Genomic DNA, 15,469 nt, shown 5'->3' on the forward strand with positions numbered 1-15,469 from the left:
TGACAACCCAAAGTGCTGACAGTTGGATGCACTGGCAAAGAACTTAGCATGAAGATATAAAATATACCTAGACTGTCACTGTAACAGATAACTGATGCTCTGAAAAAATATTGGAAGGAGATGCTCGTTTGGGTGAATTATCATAAAGTGCTCACAGCTTCTTATCATACTGATCATGTAAGGTAGCACACACTGACATGACTTCAGAGACGGTGTGCTAAGACTAAGGAATAGCATGGTGTCTGGGTGTCACAACCCACTGGTAGAGGATGTGATATTTGCTATAAATTGTCCTTCAGTCTGAACAAAGACACATGTCAGGGAACTCTCATGACATTATTGTACCATCACTATAAATCTGACTCACAAGGTGCTGGCTAACAAGCCCTTAAATTCTTAAATGTTCTTCCACAAGAGTGGTAACCCTTAATTTTGTACGATACACTTGAATAGGTTCTCAACTCCCACAACAAGCTCCTCAAACTCTGCTGGCTCACATGCCACAACACATGTCCAGAGAGACTGAGGGGCCCAATCCATGACTTTTATAGTTAACCTGGTCCACATCTCTTATGTAAAGTAGATTTTTCACACTGTTTTGTTAGCACATGCACAGCCAGCATTTCTCCAGGAAATGAGTTGGCAGGTGGAAGCTGAGAATGAGTCTCAAGGTGGAGCAGGAAGCTGGCTGAGAATAGCCCAGCCCCACCTCTGCAGGATCCTCTCCCCTGATCACACCTTTTCTGTAGCAATGCTCAGATAGTTTGAGACAAAATGTACTTAGGTCTGGTCCTCTACACTGGATCTTCCACAAATATATCTCCAAAGTACAGTAGTGACAAAGAAGGTTTTACTTTATATCTGTATGAGTTAGACCCCAATGGGTGACAGAGCTGCTCCTTTCACCACTTGCTCTCTACATCTTGCTCTCATAAACAATCATCACATGTGTCTTGGCTGAGGCTATGGGGACATGATTGTGACCAACATGGCTGTGTTCAGCACAAGGAAACTCCTGCCAGGCAAGGCTCTCATTTATTTCTATAGCTTATTTTAATGAAATAAAAAGGAGAGGGGATCTGGTATAAAAAAATATAATACATTGATTTTGAGAACCTATTTACAGCCACATTAGAAAGATTAAAGTGAACCAGAGTCATGTACCAATAAGGAAGCTCCTTAAAGCTTAGACACAGTCTAAGATGTAGGCAGTTGTTAACACATACTCCCAAGTACTAATTTGTGCTGGGTCTACCTGACTTCAGGAAATATTTTTATCCCCAGATTTTCCTAAGAAATATTAAAGACATAGTGCATCTCATCAATCTTTAAATGTTAATGTTTATGGAATGGGACTTTGACAGAACAGGAAAATGCAACTAGTGTCTACCAAGTGCATGCATTTTCATGCATATTTGATTACAAAATGAATTTTGACCTTTTAAATCCATGTTTATGTGTATTTTGGCTCAGTACTTATGCTCTCAAAATATACAATAAGCATGTTAGTTGTAATCATATGCAATAATTTAACATATAACAGTGATTGTTTAGCTCCTGCTTTGTCAAGTCACTGTTAATTTTTGCTTAAAACTATTACTATTGCTGTTTGTTTCATTTTTTTTTCAAATATTATCTTCATTTTTTTAAAATATAGAAATGCATTTGTCTATGAGTCTGTGACACATTCCTTCTCTGACAAAGGATCAAAACTTTCACTAACAATGACTGAAGCCTGAACCTTTTTCCGTGGTGGTAGCCTATGAAAATAGCCCTAGTGAAGTCAATATTCTGTTGGAAACCATACTCTCTTACAACCAGATAGAAAGCCTTTAATCACATTGTTGAGCAGTTTTTCATATGACAGTGGAATCATTTGGATGTATAACCAGTCTTCAGTGAGAGTTTTTTGTTTCACAAATGCTCCTAGGAGACTCAAGTGCTTTTTACTGATTCCATATTTGCAACTACACAAGAAAAATAATTATCTCTCAATGGTTTGTCCACGTTCTGTGTTCTCTGGAATATTGAATCCTAAGCCATTTTACAGTGCCCATGTCTGCATTTTTAAGCTCTGAACTCACTACTTAAGTGTCCAAATGCCCATCTAGATTAATACATTAAGTTAATACTCCTACATTTTAGTCTCACTGCTCTTCCTGGTAACCCTTACACCAACAAGCTGCATAAGTCCTCCAGGGTCACATTTATGAGTTGATTCAGCTGGTTCATGCCCACAGAAAAACATGAACTATGTCCCAGAATGTTCTGGTGTTGTTCAGTGCTGTGATTTTTGGGCACCTGTGTATCTCCATGAGTTACGTCCAGAGTCATATCTTCTACCTGTGCAGTGAGCTCCTGCCCCAGTACAGCAGCCCAGATGGGTTTGCCCCTGTGTTGCCAGTTAGTCTTCTTCCATTGCTGCAGCCACCACCACAGGACATTGGACACCATCCAGGAGTCAGTGTAGAGATAGAATACAGGCCATGTTTCTTATTCAGAAATCTCTAAGACTAGTTGGATGGCTTTCAGTTCTGCAAATAGGCTCTTCTTCTCCCTCAGCAGTCATTGTGTAGGATTCCACACAGCAACTTTCCACCTCCAATGGTTTCCTACCACGCAGAAAGATCCAGCAGTAAATAGAGCATGGCCTCTTTTGTTTTGGGACAACTTGTTATATGATGGTGCTTCTTGGGCACTTTGAGCCACCTCCCTTCATATGGCCATTGTGTAAAGGGCATCCTCTGTATCTTTGGGGACTGTCTTGGGGTGATTTTATAATGATACTTTATTTCATAATTGTCTGCTTATGCCCAGAAACAGCTTGTTCCTTTTTCATTTTCTTTTTTGTTTCACTTAAACTGTTTCTGCTTTTTTTTTCTGGCCCATGTGGGGAGCTGGTGGGGAGGCCACCCCAAGCGTGAGACCTCAAAGCATCTAAACCAACATGAGAAAGGACACTTAAAGCCCACCAGCTTCTCCTTCTGCAAGGAAGAGACTAACATCAGGAAGATTCCAATCTATTCTGCCTGAGTAGCAACACTAACTCCTGTTCCTCCCCTTCCCTGATATAAAGAAGGGCAGGGGCAGCCTCCATCTTTGCTTCATGGCTATGCTGCCTGTACGGGGGTTGGGGTCAAGTTTTTGAAATTTCAGTATCTAGCATTTATTCAGTCCTTTTCTGTGCCTTGCAGGCACCCTTTTGTTTTTTCATTGTTTATAAACAGTTTCAGATTTTTTTTTCACTTTCGCCCACTAGGATTTATTTCTCTCATTGGCAAGCAGGATTATCAAAGCCCTTATCTTCAGACAAAATGCTCATTTCAGGGCATTTTCTCCTAAAATTTGTCCTAAACCTAGACAGGGACATTATCACTTTTTACTGCACTATAAAGCACTTCCAGGAGTTCTAATTCTCTCAAGTACTGGATACCTCCATCTGCAGTGATCCACCTTCCTGGGGAATTCACAAGGTCTTCCTTAAATGGATTTCATGCCCTCATGCTTTAGAGAGGCCATCTCTAGAGACTGCAAATTGCTCCTTCTTTTCCAATTCCTCCTTCAATTTTCCCATCTCTAGCAAGGGATTTTAGCTGTTGTGGCCTCATGACCTTCTAATTGTTGACTGTCAGCCCTGTTATCCCAGCATCACCTGGCTGGTGACAGTAGTCTTTCCACAAGTCTCAAAGTTCTGATGAGGTCAAGGAACAGATAACTTCAGCTTCCTATTCAATTTGTCTCACTCCTTCAAATTTATTTGTTGAATGATCAGCTTTTTCATCTGACCTCTCCTCTCCTGATTGTCCTCCTTCTCCTCCTCCTTCTTTTCCTCTTCCTCCCTTTCTTATCAATTATGTGGACCTGTAGTTTCCCTTATCCATTATTTTGTTTTCACTACTGCTGCAAGTACTGTAGTTGCTGTGGTTTGAGTCCCTGTGTCAGCCATAGTGTCTTCAAATGCAGTTTGGGTTCCTGCCTTAACTACAGCCCTCTGTGAGGACTGAACAGTGGCTCAGCAGGCACAGGTCCAGCCCCAGCACAGGGCAGGAAGCTGCTGGCTTTCACTGGGGTGGGCAAGGCACCCTTCCATCACTGATGGGTCAGTTTGCCAGGGCTGGTCACGTGTTCAGGCGTAAAGTCACAGACTACTGGAGGTAATAACCACCCTAGGAACCTGCCCAAATTCTTCCACACACCCTGCCACCCAGGAACTGGATGCCTCAGGGCACATTTCAATATCTCCATGGTTAAAGTTTGTTTCCTCTTACACCAGGATGACACCAGATTCCACAAATCCCATAGCACGCCAATAGTATTCCTTAATACTATTAACAGTATTAAGCTGCTTAAATAAGGATGAGCAATGTCCATGGGAGCCTGTATTATAAACCCATTCACATCAATTTTGGGCAGGGAGAGGGAGATGTATTTCCTCATCATCCACAGAAAATAGCTCCCCCCCACATAACAAGGCTGCCATTTCAGGGCAAAGCACAGAGCTATTGCTTGTGTTAACACATTCCCAGCAAACTCAGCAAAACAGAGAGATAAGGAGCACAGCTGACAAACCTCATGTCCCACAAAGGAGCTTACTACTAGATAACTGCTCTTACTATAGCATGCAATATGGATAGATAGATAGATAGATAGATAGATAGATAGATAGATAGATAGATAGATAGATAGATAGATAGATAGACAATCAGACAGTCAAAGAAAAAGAGAGAGATAGAACTGCCTTTGTCTTGCTCCATAGGCACTAAAAAGGACCATGGTGGGCTGACCTTGGAGACATGCCATGTGTCTATCAAGCCACTTTATCACTCCCCTTCCCAGCTGGACGGGGAGAGAAAATAAGATGGAAAACAACTCAATAAGGCAGTTTACTAAAGCAAAGAATGGAGTTTTGTGCATGCATAAGTGAAGAGAAAAATAAAGGTTTATTCTTTACTTGCCATCAGCCACTTCCCAGGATGCAGGACTTCAACACACATAGTGGTTTCTCTGGAAGGCAAATATATTTACAGTGACAAATGCCCTCCATTGCTCCTCCTTTCCTTAGATTTATATCTAGGCTGATGTCATACAGTATGGTCTATCCCTTTTGTTAATTTAATTGGCATAGTTGTGTCCTCTCCCAGGATTTTGGGAGATGTTGGAGACACTGAGTTGGTGCTGTACCAGAGCTGTTCAACAGTAGACAAAAACACTGGTGTGCTATCAACACCTTTCTAGGTACCAATGCAGAGCACAACACTGTGAAGTCTACTATTGGAAAATGAATTCCAGCTCAACCATACTCAATACACCACTATATAAGTATTCAATATTCCATAAGTTTTATATGCTCTAAATGAAAAACAAACAAACAAACAAACAAAAACAACAAAACAAGACCGTTAAGTTAGAAAAGTGTGAGTTTGAAGGTGCTAAATATGCTGGCAAGTTCTTATTGTATCTTAACCAATAACCTTATTGTACCTTAACCTCTGTTAGCTGCCTAAAATCTAGATGAAATCATAGAGCTAAAGAATGACTTCAGAAATTTCATCATATTTCAAAAGAGTCCAAGAAACTCCTGAGTAAATATGCACTCTAAACAAATGGGGAAAAGCAAGTCATGCTCTTTGAAGACACAGCAAGACAAAGTACCAGATATTACTGGTAGTACTACAGCTACTGGTTGTAGCTTCTCTACAGATTCATTCATTTTCTGTGAAATGTTTTCTTGGAATTGTTTGCCCATTAAGAAGTCCATAACAGAAGAAAGAAATAGTCAACATTCTGCCAAACAATAAAGACTGGGATAAAATCTGCACTGCATGCAACAGAAGGCAAAACTACAGAGAGCAATGCAAGATAGAGCAGCTCACGTGAAAAGAAACAATATTTGTTCCAGCAACTAAATCCATGTTATCAGACAAAAATTTTATATCTGCTATGTTAGACACATCAGGAAGGGGGAGATAATGACTAAGGATGAAAACCAGATTCAGCCGTTAAAGAAAATATTTTGCTGGAGGACATTGAAAATGGCGAGAGTAATATTATTTTTCTCTTTTCTTCTGTTACTGGTATCAAAATTTTAGACAAGTCAGAAGCCTTAAAAGGTTTGTTTTGTAGAAAGGTATTTGCCAGAGATGTTGGAGTGCAAGGGCACAGAGCATACACTTAGTAATGAACAGGAAATTAAGCACAAGGAGAAAAAGAGCTGCAGGTATTCAACACCTGCAAGGGTGACTGGCTTTGCAGCTGTTTTGGAACATTACCCCAGCGCACCTAATTTTCAAACTGTGTTAAATCTGGAGCTTATGTGTCTCAAGTGATCTGTTTTGTCTATTCCCATTTCATCCATAGTGCTTCAAGAAACATGTTAAGGTGAAGTCCTATGTACATTTTGGCCATTAAAAATCCCAAAACACTTGCAAAAACAGCTCTGATCTCATTTTCTTCTCAGACTCCTCTAGTTTATGACAGTTTGAAGATGACTGGGAGGAAAAAATAGCTGCTGTCCTGTAGTATGTTGCAAGGTCTGTAATTTGTAACTATGCAAGTTTTTGGTAAAGATCCTTGTACTTCTGGAACAAGGGGTTTTAGGACTTCCTAAAAATCACTGTTTTATGTGTCTATACAACATGAATGTTATAGACAAAGCTGTCTAAATAACAAGAAAGCAGAAATGGAGGGCAGGACTGAATTACCTGCAGTACCTCCTAGTGAGCTCTGTCTAACAGTGTGTGAGAAGTTCAACAACTTTGCACTGGCACGTCTGAAGTTGTCAGATTTCCACGAAGATGATCTTCCAGCATAAAGTATAAGAGGATTATTGTTGTCCCTGATGTGAATCCCAGACAACTCTAATTAACAATAGGTTTCATATTCTGTGCCAAAACAGAATATGAATTGTCCTTCAGGTCTTCCCTGCTTGACTCAGGAGTTTTGCCCTATGAACCAAAAGAACCACTCAAAGCAGGAAAGCTGTGGGGACTGTGCATTTTCTTGACCAAGTCCAGAGTCATGAAACTGTGATTTTAAAGTAAAAAGTCATGTGTACTATCTATAGGTCAGTTTTGTCCTCAGTACCTCAGGGATAAGACTGTACTCCCTGCATCTGCTTTCAAAGGAAAACCCTTATTTTTTTTTTTCTGAACTAGTTCACAATAGTCCATACACTTTTATGAATAGTTTGTTTTCCCAGAAAAAATACTTTGTCATGTTAAGATCAAGAAAATAAAGATTTCTTCCAGAATCCTAGAACACTATACCTTAATGTACAAGCACCAACAAAATGAATTAAAGTATGTAAGAGTTTGAGTTTTCAGTCCCATAATTCTTCCAACCTTTTTGTGCTTGCATTTTTTGAATTCACTTATTCTTCAAAAAGAAAAGTCCCACCCTGTGACATTAAAATGTATCTTACAGTTTCATACATATATAGAAAATCTGGGACATCTAGTTCCAGCACCTCAAGTGTCTTCATTTAATAACAGATTAAGTGACAGCCATTTTTCTGTGTATGGTATCATGCTGGAGAGAAACAAGTCAGTTTTTACAGATAAGAGATGTTGAGACTCATGAATTTTGGTTCCTTTTCAGCTGCTCTGGTGGTTCTGCACACTTCTTGCTCTGTTGCCTCCTGTCACTTTCTGTTGCAATTTTACCTATATTCCATCCTTTACATTTTATCAAATCCCTTTCACACACATGACTTTTAAAACCTTTAGTCCAAGTTCTAATTTATCCAAACTATTTAATTCAAATCCTGCAGAACTACTTCTCAGTTTCTGCTGAAGATGCCTTGGTATGGTTTTCTCTCCTCCTACTAGCCCAGTGTTTTCTTAGATCTCTTATGCTCTCTCTAACAGTAGTCTCCTACTCCACAGTCCTTCTTTCTCCCATGGCTGGTTTCTCTATTTTTACTCCTAACCATCTCCCATCAGGTTCATGGGAGTCCTGCTCTATCCTCTTCTTCTGCTGAGGACAGACACCTTCTTTGATCTCAGTGTCTTGATGTATTTATTTCACTTTGTTCCAGCTACTTAATCTTCTTTTGAAAACTAAGGAAATGGGGTTTCCCTCCAACATTTTCTCTGAATCCCAAGGCATATTTTTAGCAATTATGTTTACTATCAACATGTTTCATGGGGTCAGTGGCTGGAGACATGGACTACACACAAAAGTTTCCTGTGACATACAGCCTCCAGTATATTCCTCCAGCTCCTTTTATAGGAGCTCCACTTACACGCCATTGGTTGAGGCCTTAGCCCCATCCAGTTCTCTGGCCAGTGATACATCTGCATTTAGAACTGGATGACATTGGCTGAGAGTCCCTGTGTATATTGAATCTAACCTATCCTTGCTCACCCAGGGACTCCAATGCCATAATTTGTTCTTTCAGGTATATTAAAAAATGTAATTGATGAGCCTAGTTGAATAAGGCTTCTTCGCTCAACAGGTAGTGATGTACCTTGTGTATCATTGGAGCTGTGATGCTCATATCCAGAAGCTGTCAGTAAAACTACCAATATTGCAATCTTTTTGGGTTAACATGTCACAGGCTTAATGCTTAGAAGTTACACATTACAACTTAACACTACAAACAATAACAATTCAACACAAAACCATTTCAATTAAAACAATATATGTTTCTACCACTGATGTTCTCTAAATATTTGAATCTTGGAGCTTGAGTAAGTTGATGGACTGACTGCCTCCCTGTTGACAATCTCTTGCCTCTGATGAGCCGCTGGCTTGCCAGGTCATGCTGTGATTTTTATTGAAAAACATAAGAGAAACATGAGAATGTGAGAACACTCAAGAGCTTTGAGAGGGATGTACATCCACCCCTCTTTTCCCCTTTGTTCAATAGCAACACAAGATGTACCTTTGAACAAAATCAATAAGGTGAAACTTACAATTGCCTATATCCTTTACCATCACCCAGGGTCTGCCATTGCTGAGGGGCCTTTTTCTTCCAGTGAGGTCTTGGAGGGCTTCTTCTGGATGAAGCCTCCAAGTTTGTCTCAAAGGAAAGCTTTTGCAAAGCCAATTTAGCTTAGCACAGAAATACCTGGTTTTGATAACTTTCCCTGCCCGATAAAGCCACAGCCTGGCCAGGGCTATGACTTAGTCTGGAAGGGTCTGATGGAACACCTTTCTCACCAGTTAAGGCCACAGCTTGGCTAGAACTGAGATATAGACAGGATGGGCTTCCCCATCATATCTTGAAATGTAATCCCTCAGTAATAACCTATAGAATACTTGGCTTTGTTGTTTAGCTAAATTATGATATAAAAAACCTATAAAGAACTATAATTAAGTGCTCATATAAACAAATATCTTAAAAACTTATAAACAATTATAACTAAGTACACACACAGACAAATGTCACCAATTTCCCTCTCATTACAAACAAACCAATTTAAAACTATAAACACAGATAATCTTTAGTACTACAAAACAGAGATAGCAAAAGTGAAATCACTTTGCCATATGTTATATGAGTCAGTTTAACCTTAACATATGTAGATGTTCCTGTGTTGACTTTTGAGGAAGGAGCTATTAAACCAGCCTGATCTTCTCTTTTATCTAGTATCAGCTTATTAGAGTATGTAGAAAGTATGTAGTATGAAAGACCTTGATAGACTTGAAGTAATAGCAGGTGTCTTTTGCAGATTTTCGTGTCTCTCTCTCACTGCTTTTGCTGCCACACTTCTGCAGAGAAAGGTTTGGAGAGGCTGCGGCAGGGGCTGGGACCCATCACCTTTGTGCTGGTGGTGTTTCATTGGGGCTCTCCCCTCTAGGGCAACAGCAACAGGCATGGCCATCAGAGGCTGAACTGGGATGGAACCACACCTCCTGGAGACATGGCTATGCTCAGCAGAGGTGTTTCTTCGGAGCCAGCCTACTCAGTCTCAGGAGGGGGCAGTCCTGGCAGTTCCACGGTGATGAGAGGTGTGGGATGCTCTGGCATGCCGCCCATTGGGACTCCTGCAGGGGCTTTTCCCACTCCCTGACTGGTGTAGGAGAAGGTTTCCCAGGAGTACCGCTTTTCCCCCCCAGAGTGGCAATTTTCAGCACAGTTGGGGTTTCTTCAGAGTGCTGTGCTGGGCTCTGGAACTTTAGGGTCGCTGCTCGGGGTGCTGGTGCTGGGGCTGCCGGTGTCCTGCTGAACCCGCTGAGAGAGTGGCCTGCCTTTTGCTGCTGCGAGTTGGCTGTGCCACGTGGCTGGCACCATCTTTTGGGAAGGCTTGACTGTTACCACTCCCACAGTACCATGCTCCCGCCCACCTCTCCCCGCCATTCTCTTGTAGGGGTTTTACCCCAGTTTTCATGGCAAAAGGGCAGGACCCCAGCCCTTCCTCCCCTCCCCCCACACCCGGGTGGCACACCACCACATACTGTGTTTATTATCCATGTGTTCCATGGGAGTGGTTGTTGGAGACAGAAACAATACTCACACCCCCCCAAAAGCTCCATGTGACAAACACCCTTGAGTTCATTCCTTCAGCTCCTTTTATAGGAGCTCCAATTACACATGCGTTTGGTTGAGGCCTATTGGAATATAATCCCAATATTACCGGGTGGAACGTGCCTGGGCTTGTCTGGCCCTCACTGCTTGACCAAAGGCAGCAGCTGTGGTGTTTCACCTCAGAGATACCTTTCGTTAGTTGTATGTTGCAGCTAGGCTCTTGGAACAAGTCCAGGCAACAGGAACTCAGGCTTGACCTCTGATGGAGAAGCTTTAGGCGAGGCAAAGAGGAAAAGGAGACTGATCCCGCTAGGGGGTCATGATCCAGAGTTTATTCCTGGGCACGCAGGCCTCTGAATGTTGCGACAGCTCCAACCAAATGTCGACCGCATGGTCCTGTGTCTTTTTAAGCTCAGGGAAAGGGGGAGGGAAGGGGTAGGTGAGCCACCAACCAGGTAGGAGGGGGGGAGGCTCAGGGGACAAATGACACTTGGATGGCCCAATTGTCCCCAGGGCTGAGAGGCATCTTTTGAACTTCACCTATCAGACGGCATCCTTGCTGACCTACTGAGATTGATGGACAGCTCTCAGTAGGAGGCAGGGAAAGGGGAAGAGGGAAGGTATTACTACACCTGGGAGGAAATGGGATAGCTAAGACAGGACATTGCTTCACACTGTAACAGAGGCCTTAGCCCCGTCCAGCTCTCTGGCCGCTGATATATCTGCATTCAGCACTGGATGACATTGACTGGGAGTCCCTGTGGAGATTGAATCTAACCTATCCTTGCTCACCCAGGGACTCCAATGCCACACTTATCAGACACATCTGCTCTTTCCTCACTATCCTCTCCTTCCCAGTCTCATTTGGCTCACTGAACACCAAGCTACCATATAATCAACAAGATCTCCATCTACCTACCTTCCAGCAATGCTGGGTATGATGTAGGGCAATTAACTCCTATTTCTGGCTTCCACTGCTCCCCACTTTATGACTCTTCCTTTGTTCTCTGTTTTCTAGTTCCTAAACTTTGTCTTCAGGAACTCAAGCAATCACATCCTTTACTCCACCGCCCTTTTCCTGTGAGATTTTCCCCTATGGTCCCATGTACTGCTCTGTCATTCCCTAGGTTTGAATGACCTGTCTTCCTCCCCAGTGACTGGGTTGTTTTGAGGAACTGGACAGAAAAGTGACTTCTCTTCAAACAGAAGGCAGAAAAAATCCTTCTCTTCTGTGTATAAATTGTCCATCAAAAGGAGCTGTTTTCTAGCAGCACAGTCTCTACGCCTGAAACAAAGTGTGAATAACAAATTATTGCGCCAATCTCCTTCATGATAATTTAAATTACTACATTTTATTTTACATTTGTGATGGATTAGATGCATGCAGACAATTATCACAGCTCAGCTGGTATCAGTTGTATGTGGCTCAGTTGTATCAATTCAGGGTCTGTGGTACCTTGATTCAGCGATTGGCTTGGAGCTACTACGAGAAGAAACTACCTAAAAGGTGTGAATTTGTCCTTACCTTAATCTTAAATATATAAACCCAAGGCTGAAGCGATCACACATGATCAGTGGGGAAGGTAAATGTAGTCACTCATTTGCCCTCTGTGATGCTGCAGCAGGTTCACTGGAAGCAGATGGAGTTGTGCATTAAAAATCCTTCTTTGCAATTTTGGGACACATGCAGACTGACATTTTGATCTGTGTGGGTTTTCTCGAGACTGGCAGAAACAGCAGCAAAGGTAAGTACTTTTTGGCACAAGTCAGAAAGACTGTGCTAGTGAAAAAGCAGACCTTCCCAAATAAAAGACTGGCTGGATTCATTTGACTTGTATAAATTTTCCTAGATCAACTCCTGGATGCACTTGAAGTGTGAAATATTATTTCCTAAGTCCAGCAAGTCAAAAGCAACTGAAAACAAAGTCTAAAACTGAGAGAGGCCAGGAACCTTTATTTACAGTCAGTCATTCATCAGCTTACTGAAGCTTGTGAAAAACAGCAAGTGATCTTCTGTTGGCATATGCAGTTATATTACGCTATAAAATGTCACTCAGGAGATTGAACTGAAATAGATGTGTAGACCCAAGAAGTTTATGGACTACAGCTCTCAGTGAATGGCCTGTTTGTGAAAGGAGTGGATGCTGAAAATCAAAAAGTATGCATTCAGATCCAAGGCAAAGAATAACCTGGCAAGGAAAGCTTTTAAATTAATTGAGAACAGCTAAGTAGCCAAAGTGAGGGGAAAGGAACAATATGATCATAATAGTTCATAATAGTTTCTGGTTTATTTCACAGCACTTGTACCACCTGGTGATGTGATTTTGCAAAGCCAGTTCTTATCCCAGAGGCACAAACTGTAATTTTACCTCAAATAATAGTCTTCCTGATTTTTCATCAAGAACTGTTATTTCAAATTTCTTCAGGAACGGATTTCTCAAGGATTCTAGAAAGCAATTGTGAGATTAAAACAGAGCTTTAATGGCTACAGCCATTATCATATCACCTCAATTGGTGAACCTCTTAGGGCTTGACAGAGAATTATGAGGGCTAAGGAATTAAAACAATGTCTAAGAAAAACCTATGTGCTACAGGGAAGTGTGTTAGTTGGTAATCTGCACTTTGGTACACCAAGTCAACCATGAAGCTATCTCATAAGTATAGAATAATAAATAAGCTTCCCAATATTTTTCATTTAAGGTCTTTCACCCACAAGGATAACTACAGCATGGTCAGATTCCAAGTCCTTTCATTCTGAATTTGTCCTCTAGGTCTGTTTGTAAGCATTGACTATACTTTCCTGTCCTAAAATACTCAAGTTTATTATTATGTTTAAATAGTTATGGCATACAGAGTTTCTTATATATTTTGCACTTTGTTTGTTTATTGTTTTCAGTTTAAGTAAAGTTTAAACAACAGGGTTTTTGAGAGTTTTACACTTTTTGAGATCTCTGTGTTTTGAAGTTTCGGTCATATTCTGACTGTAGATACAAACAGAACTCAGATATTTCTACTTTTACCATGTCCTAATTCTGGGCTTCTCAGTGCAAGAAAGACGGAGACATTCTGCAGGGAATCCAGCAAAAGAAGTTGATGAAGGAACTGGATTATTCTTTCTATGAGGAAAGGCTGAGAGAGCTGGGAATGTTCAGTCCAGGGAAGAGAAAGCTCAAGAGGGTCTTAACAGTTATAAAAGCACTTAGTGCACATAGGAGCACCTGAAAGGAGGATGGAGGAACACCTGAAAGAGGATGAAGATGACTTCTTCTCAGTGGTGTCCAGAGGCAGGACAAGAGGCAGTGGGCACAAAGTGAAGCACAGGTTTCCTCCGAATATCAGGAATGGGAAGAACTTCTTGCTGTGAGGTTGACCAAGCACTGGCACAGATTGCTCAAGAAGGTGGTGGAATGTCTGTGACAATATTAAAAAAAACAGTTGGAGTTGGTCCTGGGTGAGTGGCTCTGTGTCCCTGCTCGAACGGAGGTCTTGGAACAGATGACCTCTAGAGGTCCAATCTCCACCCTTCTCTGATTCTGTGCCATCCATCTTTAATAAGCTGGAACAGAATCTATGGAAAATAAAGGCAGAGAATCATCTATGATGGCTAAAAATCTGCTGTCAGCATTCATTGAAATAGTAAGAATACAGAGCTATAACAACAGATTATTTTAGAAAATAAATCTGAAAATAGTGTGAAGGAAACACAGCAAAGAAATTCAGCTCAGATAAGAGGAGAGAGGAACCAATTTTAGAAAAAAATTATGAGACCTGATGCTGCTCAGGTCAGACCATCAGCATGCAAATGGGAGCAAGGAGATGCTTATCCAGCAACTTTTGCCTGGTGTCCTCATGAAATTTATAAAACCTTTGAAAAGGTTACTTCATACTTATACTGACCTCTGTAGATTCTGCATTCCTTTATACATCAGAGGCTTGGGGAGGAAAAATGAAAGAGGAAAATGCAGCAGCTCTGCAGCATCAGAACTGTTCTGAATAATCTCTTATTTTATAAGCACTTCACCAAATCATCTTCAAAGCATCACAAAGAAACCTCCAGTTCTTCATTTCACTGTTTCCCCTTGCAGATCTAACTGAAAATCTGAGTCCCAAGTGATGATCTAAGCAAGCAATAAATCTTTTACTGTGTGCTGCAGTTTTCTCTAGAGTCAGCATGATTATTTTATTTGCTTTTCCTTTTATTATCTCAGCATCAGCATTTTACTTCAGCTTTTTTAATGGATAAAAATATAAGATATTTGTTCAGTTTTTGGTTCACAAAGATATAGAACAGAGCTAATATTTACGTATTTACATGATGCAAAAGAAAACAATCAAAGATTATTTATATTGGATATATGCCAGTGGGCCAGCTCTCCTTTATCATATTTGTATATTTAATGCCTTAGCACTTTATCAGAAGATGAAGCATTCCAGGCCAGGCATAGGAACAGCAGCCCAGGAAGCACCTCTCTCTTATCCGTTGGGGTTTATGTCAGATGCACCCAAGTGAAAAATAAAGTTTAGGCATCTAATGAGGCTGACTATCTGATGGAGTCACAGCATCTGCTTTCACCCTCTCAACTTTCTTAAAGGTTGGAAGTATTCATTCAGGTTTACTTGCTCCATTTTTCTATACTCACTCTGCCCATTAGTAGAGATACTCATACACATCCAGACACTCATCCCAGCATGCTCTTTCCCCACCTAAAACCAGCCAAGCAAGAGCCCTTCTCTTCTTCACCAAGCATGAGATGTGCCCTCTGGTACCTGGGTACCTTGGTGGATGCAGGGGGTGGGTTCTTCCTGCTATGGGCTGGATGAAACCGGAAAGAACAGACTGTGGGCAGCAGGGCAAAGGGCAAATGCACACCTTTCAAAATCAGGGTGAAATGGTGTTCAGGGTCTATAATGTATGGTGCTGGTGTAGAAAGCGCTCTACTGCTTTCCCACAGTAGCAGGATTGACTGCTAAACCGGGAGTGAGGGTGTTAAGTCCAAC

General features: G+C 41.4%; 1 protein-coding gene across 1 annotated transcript in view; it reads left to right on the forward strand.

Annotated features, from left to right (window-relative positions):
• The window catches only part of CDH12 (cadherin 12), a 222,508-nt gene that overhangs the window by 181,344 nt on the left and 25,695 nt on the right, over window positions 1–15,469 (forward strand). The window lies entirely within an intron of this gene.

This window comes from Camarhynchus parvulus, chromosome 2 (genome assembly GCF_901933205.1).
Source record: "Camarhynchus parvulus chromosome 2, STF_HiC, whole genome shotgun sequence".
Taxonomy (NCBI): Eukaryota; Metazoa; Chordata; class Aves; order Passeriformes; family Thraupidae; genus Camarhynchus; species Camarhynchus parvulus.